Source organism: Numida meleagris, chromosome 11 (genome assembly GCF_002078875.1).
Source record: "Numida meleagris isolate 19003 breed g44 Domestic line chromosome 11, NumMel1.0, whole genome shotgun sequence".
In the NCBI taxonomy this organism is placed as follows: Eukaryota; Metazoa; Chordata; class Aves; order Galliformes; family Numididae; genus Numida; species Numida meleagris.
In genome coordinates this window covers 10,771,402-10,778,861 of record NC_034419.1, presented here as the reverse complement: position 1 = coordinate 10,778,861, position 7,460 = coordinate 10,771,402, and the positions used below count along the sequence as shown (strand labels likewise).

Below are 7,460 nucleotides of genomic sequence, written 5' to 3'. Positions count from 1 at the left end.
GATGCCAAAAGAGCTTAGTGCTAAATTGCAGCCCTCCCCAAAAGAAAAGCAGACTTCACCCGCAAGCAAAAACAAAACTCCATCGCAGATTGAAATTTTTCTATCTAAAAGTAAACTATCATTAACAACAAATGATCCAGGACAGAAGCAAGGGGCACCTTGCTGGCACAGAACATCAGAGCTGGGACAGGAGGACAGAGCTCCCATTCTCCCACAGAGCTTGCTTGAATCACCGGCTATGTATTTTCTTTACCTTCCTGCAGGGAAAATGTTTTATTGATAAGGCCTCTCCCAGACTTGTGATTACCCCCCCGGGGCTGAGCGAAGTTTGAAGCCAGTCAGCTTGACATGTCTAGAAGGCCTCTTTCACTGGCAAGCACTCAGCACACCTGAGAGCAGCCCAGCAAGTGCGATAACGAGCAAAAGCACGCAGGAGGAGCCTTTGGGGGCAGTTTGGACACAATGAGGAGACTGTGTGCACCGAGATGCTCACGTTCAGCCATGCCACAGTACATTCACAGTCCTCTTATGTCAGTGCACGCGCAGCTGTGGCCAGCCCTGTCCAGGCACTTGGCTTTCCACAGTTTGATTTAATTAAAGCATTATCCCTGGCACGCAGGCAGCAACAGCAGCACCAGGAGTGCATATCCACACGCACAGTGTCTGCTGTGCCCACAGCTGACCCTATTGCCCCATACCCAAGAAGTGCTGGCTGAGCAGGGGGACCCCCCCAACTCTGTAGTGCTGTGTGTGGGCTGGGCACAGCACCTCCAGCTCTCTGCTCTGCTTGCTGCATCCCTGCTCAGCTGCTCAGGAAATCTCCCTGCACTTTACAAGCTGATGCTTTCAGGCATCCAAATTCAGAACTGGTTTACCTTAAAGCACGGCAGCTGTGGAGCAGCTTCACAAAGCTGGAAGGGGAAGGTATTATATCTGCCTTACAATGAAAACCACGGTCCCTGTTACACAGTGCACACATGCACACATGTAGGTGCTCTCTCGTTCTGCATGCTTGCATGCAAACAACCAGATATTTGTGCATGAACACAGACCTGCAGCCCTTGCCCTGCCTTCTTCCAGCACTTGGTCCAGGGTCTCTATTCACAGGCATTCATGTGCAAAAGGAAAGGGTGGAGATCCTGCGATTCCCCCAGGACATCTAGGCACTACGATTGCCCTTGTCATCTTTTAGGCTCACATGATAAAGCTGCTGTCTGCAGACCACGGCCATGCCAACTGAATTGTTGTCTAGGCCGACCAACACCCACAGGGCCTGATCCCTTTTGTGCTCTCTTTCTTTGAACTGGGTAGGAACCATCCCAGTGAAAACCTCTGGTATTTTTAGGCCAGAGCAGATTGGCTCACGGCTGGTTCCTTTCCTGCCCCATGGGAACGCGGCATGCAGAAGGAACCGCAGAGAGCTGCAGGCAGTTCAGCCCAGAAATAATACAGGATTGAAGATGCTCTACGTACAGGAGGAGCTCAGAGGTTGCTCAGAGCCACCTTTGTTGAGAAGTGGGACACTGGTCCTGGTTAGCAGCCGAGCATCCACCACAGAGCAAAATGTGCTAATTGCCTTGATCTATGCTCCCCAAACCTGCCAGCTGTGGCCGATACCCACTGTTAGTAAATCTGACCCTCATCATCCGCTCTCCTCCCTTGTCTTTCCGCGGCGCCTAGCACTGCAGCGCGCAATTAAGCACCCGCCATCGCGTTGCTCCTAGGCTGATTTGTCATCGCCAGCATTTGTTTGGGAATGTTTGTTGGGAAGCACATGGTGGCGGGGTCAGTGGATGTTGTTGAGGTTTTTCTTCTTGCGCCTGGGGGCCAGAGAACTTTGTGCGTTTCTCAGTATGTTAAACTCAATTAAAAAAAAATTAAAAAAACAACATCGGGATAACTTAAAGCAGATGTGAGCACAACAAGCCTGAGACCCTTCTGAGCACAAACATGGCCATTTCATTGCAATTCCAAAGGGCTTTTCTGGCAGCCTCCCCTCCATGTCCTACATTCTTTCATTCCAAGGAAGACAAACAATTCAGGCTGGAACAGCAAGGCACGTTTTTAAAATAAACAGGTTCCCTCAAACAATTTTTTGCCTTTGTGTCACCCCAATACACGCATTCTTCTCTTAAAGGATCTTTTAGGATGAGCTAAGTGAGAATACCTGTCGGTGTCTGTGTCACACCTTTCATTTAAGGAGTTCTAAGCATCTTGCTCAATCTGCATGAGCCTCTCACATGGAGGAGTTTTTACCTCCACAGCCCAACAGGACCTGAAGTTACAGAGACAAGCCGTGGCATTGCTGGATGCTAAACCCAGAAATCCCATGGAGGCTTTTGTAGCCTTTCATAGTTGGAAGGGGGACAAAAGGGACATAGCTGGAATGCAAAAGGGACTAACTGCCCGTGACTGGAGACCCATCCCCTGCTAAAGCATGTTGTTTGATTGCATCTGGTCATCACCACCAGCTCTGTGGTTTTCAAGAGCACAGAAAACCTATTTTACTCTACAGATCTTTCAATGGCTTAAATACAGAGCCATTTTGGGACAGAAGTACAGTTTATGATGCACTGCCTAATTCATTTGTGACCTAGGCTTCATCCCTGTCCTATCTCCCTTGCGTCCCTCAGTCTGGCAGCTGCCTTGACCAAAATCACTCATTCCTCTTTTCTAGCTTCTAAGTCTCATGCTTACTTTGCTAGCTCCTTTTCACTCTGGCTTTGGCTTCTCTGACTGCTTCCTGCGCTCCTCTCTTCCCCTGCTCAGGAGCTCTCTACAGCCTCATTTTAATGGTTGCTGCTCCTCCACATTGCTTCACTCGTCTCTTGAAGAGGGAAAACGATGCCATGTTTTGGAGAATTTATTTCAAACCAAGATTGTTTGAAAATTTACTGAGCTGCCCTGTATGGGCAACTTGAAGGATTTCTTATGCCCTCCAGTCAAATGGAATTTAGATTAACAAAATAGACAGTAAATAATAAATAGCAGAGGTAGTAATTATAATAAATAGTAGTTAATAAAATTGATTGATCTACATACAGTAAGTAAAGGACTCAAAATAAAGGACTCAAAAAATGCTGCCTTCTGCAGCATGAGCACAGAGGAATGGCTTGAGGACAAAGAGGAGGTGAGTCTACAGCCAAACACTTTCAGTCTGTGCCACGTTCTGCCCAGCTTCATCACAGGTTGAAAGCTGGACTAAGATGTAGTTGTCTCGGTGAGACAATAACACAAAAGTGCTGGCTGATGTCTTTGGAGCCTGGTGACTCCAGTGGAAGTGGGGAAGCAAGAGAAATGGGATAGCCTTCACAGCCCGGCCCTTAGGGGAGGTGGGTTCTTGCATCCCATAAGAACAGAAATAGCTGCTTCACCCTTCTAATAGGATTTTCATATTCTTCAAGAGCTTAACATGGGAAAATATGTTTAAAAAAATAAAAATAAAAAAAAATGTGATCATTCCAAATCATGATGATGAAAAATCTTTAAACCTCCCAAATCCTTCTAAATCCCTTTACAGGATTCTGTATTTCTCACAGTAAGTTCTTTTGGTTAATTCTGCCACTGAGTTAAGGTGCCCAGAGGAGAAATAAAAAGGCTCTGCTTGAAAAACATTTTACTTTGAGTGCTGGACTTCACAGGCTCTGAAAAACCACGGGACAAGCACCCCACATCAAGGACAGCTGCATAAACTTCCTGAGCACAAGAAATTAATCATAATAAAAGGCTTTTTTTTTTTTTTTTAATACAGTTAGGTACCAAAGATAAAATGGTTATTTCCCAGAATTGTTCCTGTTTGGCAAAGCTCCTGATTGCTTAGATTAAGAACTTGTATTATTGAGCTTTTCATAACCTCTACCCTCAAAATCTGGGGAATGTCTTACATGGACAAAAGAGAATGAACTGAATTTCCAAACATTCCTGGCTTTTACATTCCCTCCTCTTCAGCAGTACACCCCGGGGCCAGGCAGGCAGAAGTGTGTGAAAGCTGCTTCCAAGCTGACTTTTGGCTAGTAGGAATGATTCTCAAAGTTGTATGGGACCCAACAGAGCAAAGCACATCATTGTATAAGTCTATCCATACTTGCCTCTACCTTCATAAAACAGAAAACTGTGTACTTAAGGGTTTCAGGCTTTTCCCATGTTGACTGATGTTTCAGATCTCCCTACCTACAGTGCTTGAAAGCTATTTCCTATCAGCATTGGTTACGTGTTGCTCTCTCAATGGTTCTACAACACAAACCCATGGCTCCACTGTGCTGTACGAATGGATAGGAAACGAGAGCTCATGCTGTATTGTCTGGAGCCATTTCCAGCAAGAGACTTTAAACAAAAAGAAGGGAGATTCAGGTTAGATATTAGGAAGGAATTCTGTACTCAGAGGGTGGTGAGGCAGTGGCACAGCTGCCCAGAGCTGTGTGTGCCCCATGCCTGGAGGTGCCCAAGGCCAGGCTGGATGGGGCCCTGGGCAGCCTGAGCTGGCGGGGGGCAGCCAGCCCACAGCACGGGGTTGGAGCTCCATGATCTTTAAAGTTCCCTCCAACCTAAGTCATTCTGTGATTCTTTGACATGGGGACTCCTGCCTACAGCTAAGCAGATAAGGGCCCCAAACCAAGCTTCATTTGAAGCAGATGCACAGGAGGTGGGAGGAGGCAGAGGGATGCTGCCTAAATACCGTGTAATCACAAATGCTGCAGTCCTTTTGACAACCTTGCATCTTCAAGCAGTGGGAAACTGAGCTGAGAAGCATGCAGCAAGGAGTCCTACCCCGTTCAGGCTGGGGTGAGGGCCAGGCAGAACAGCTGGCCCCTCCTCAGCTGACATCAGTGCATACATCACAGCAGCTGGTCTGGAGGCAGGAGGGAAGAGGAGAAGCTCCCTCGATCCCCATCTGCCAGAGTTATGTCCAGTCTCACACAGTAATTGCATTAGCATTACTTCATCATGTACAAAGGCTGGTTTCAACTGACAGCTTTTCCCGTAGGCTATATGGGCAGAAAATAAATTTCAGGGACATACTTGATCTGTAATGGCCTCTAACATCGAAAATGGACATAAAGTTACTCAGGGCAAGAGGGGAGACTGGTATTTGTAGACAGAGGAAGAGTTGTGGCTCAACTCTACAGGGCATTCACTCAGAGAAATAGTCCCTTTGAAATTATCATGCAAATCTGGAGGCTTTTCAGCAATTTCAGCTAAATCCTTCAGGCCTGTGCACACAGAGAGGTTAATTTGGTTTCAAGCAGTATGGATTAAAAGCAGAACAGTTCATCCCGATTAATTCCCTCTCTGGTCACTCCTATTTTGGAATAAAAATGCCTAATTCTAAACTACTGCAATTCATCCTTAACCTGGCTCAAGTTTTTTAAGAGTAAGTCAGCCTCTTCCAATGACAGTGCTGATAGAGGCACCTGATAGGGAACAGACAGAAATTGCTTCACATGCAATCAAACCTTTACTATGTAATTAAAAAAGAAAAAAAAAAACCCTTTAATGTGGTACATCTACTACATCAGATTCAGATATCAATTACATCACTAAAATTTGATGTTAATTCTGTTTTCTTCCATGAGCCAATTTTTGATCTAACTCACTCACATAACCAAGAATCTGACCTCTGGTGTCAGAGGACATTTTTCCAAGAACTGAAAAAGTATCAGCAAACCTCCAGCAATGACTTAGGGATCACTTGTATAGGACAGGGTGACAGGACAGACCTTTATTTCCTCGTAGTGAGTTTAATAACTTGTGATCTGAAATGAAAGATTCAAGGAGGAAACACATTGAAGACTTGAAATGCTTCTAAGTTTTTAACTAGAGTTTGTGTTTAGCCTTTTATAACAATGAAATGTGTTATGAAGTTGTCAATAAATGACCTGTGAGCTCAGGGCATGCTCTGGGATCTACACAGGGATATCTAGCAACTGCCCACTGCCCACTTCCAGCTCTGAGCCCAAAGTTTCTGTAGTGACTCGCAGACTGGCTTGCTGTGGTGTCCTACAAGACTTTGGGTTTTTTAGTAATATATATCAATTCACAGATCTTTGAGATCAAGCAGATTAGTAATAGGCAGACTGAGTATTTTGAGGAAAAAATGCTGGGATCTCCAGGTGGTGGGCACCATACAAACATCACTCTGTTATTTACTACTTGTGCAGCACAGCAGGCTACACAGAATAGGGCAGGAGGAAGCCCGTCACTGGGCTGCAAATGCAGAGATGCCAAGCTATAAATATGCTGCTATATTTTTACATTTGTTGTGGCAAAGTTGGGATGGTCGTTGTGATGCTGGGGGTGTTGCTGGGGCTGTTTTCTAATTATAATTAGATTCCATTACTTTTCCAGGGTCCTTATCAGAGACGCAGTCACGTGTTCTTGCTTTTAAATGCTGCTGGCCCAACTAATTCTCCTGGGCACAAGTGAACTCCAGAGGCAGAGGGGAAATAATTCCAGTGCCAGGAGTGAGGCTCCTCTTGCTGTCAGGGGCTGGGTACCAGTCCAACACCATCATGGTCCACAGCAGGGACATGCTAAAAGATGCTGTGACTCATTTCCAGTGCCAGCTGCAGTGAGCACCTGACCAGAAGCAAACTTCAGGGGTGCTGGCAGCCACCCTACAGGTGCTCTTGCCCTTGCTGCCTGCCCTTACATGCTGGTGCCCTCACGTCTGTAGGCTTTTTTGCACCTGTGGATTCGGAGGCAGGATTTGCAAGCAAATGTACTGGAACATTTTCAGACTCCAAAAATAAATAACACCTGTCATTAGCAATGACTTGCTGAAGCAGCCCTTCTTGAGCGTCCGCGTCTCAACAGAACGCCTGATGCTGAAAGGGCTTCTTGTTGCTGCTTGTGGTACTCTTGCTTTGCATTCCACAAGTGCCACTGCAGGAACCTTTCCAAACAAACTGCGAGGAGCCATGCCTAGGAAAACCAGGACCCGGGCTCTGCGGGTGAATCTGATGTGCAGAAAGATCCCAGCTGAAGGCAGCAGAGGACTTAGTGAGCAGCTCTTCACCTACAAAGCCACAGGGAAGTGGGATTAAATGATTGGACTTGACAGCTAGGGAGAGGTATGCTGTCTTTGTTTAAGCTTCCTTTCCTGTCCAGAAAGCAAGGTTGTGGTGCCCAGCATGAGTCTTCCTTTGCTCAATATCAAGCCCTGAATTCTATTCTTTTTATCAATAGCTCTTTCCCTTCGTAGTGACAATTCCCTTCAAACACTTGCAGATGGTTTCCAAATCACCTTTTAATCATCTTGTAGAGCTAGGCAGTGTATACTTACCTCCATTGACTTTGCTTACCCCTCCATCTTCCCCACTCTGTCCATACCTGCAGTGCAAGGGACCACTTACCCCCACAAACAGATGAGTATGGACCAGAGTGATGAAGGATAGCTCTTCACCTACCTTGCACTTTGCAAATGCAGGGAGACAATCCAAAAGAATGCTCTTTGGCTTTAA

At 46.1% G+C, this 7,460-nt stretch overlaps 1 long non-coding RNA gene across 1 annotated transcript; it reads left to right on the top strand.

Annotated features, from left to right (window-relative positions):
• LOC110404864 lies at positions 4,679-6,769 on the top strand. The gene is made up of 2 exons (XR_002442533.1): positions 4,679-4,919; positions 6,346-6,769. It is a non-coding gene; the product is annotated as an uncharacterized LOC110404864 (long non-coding RNA).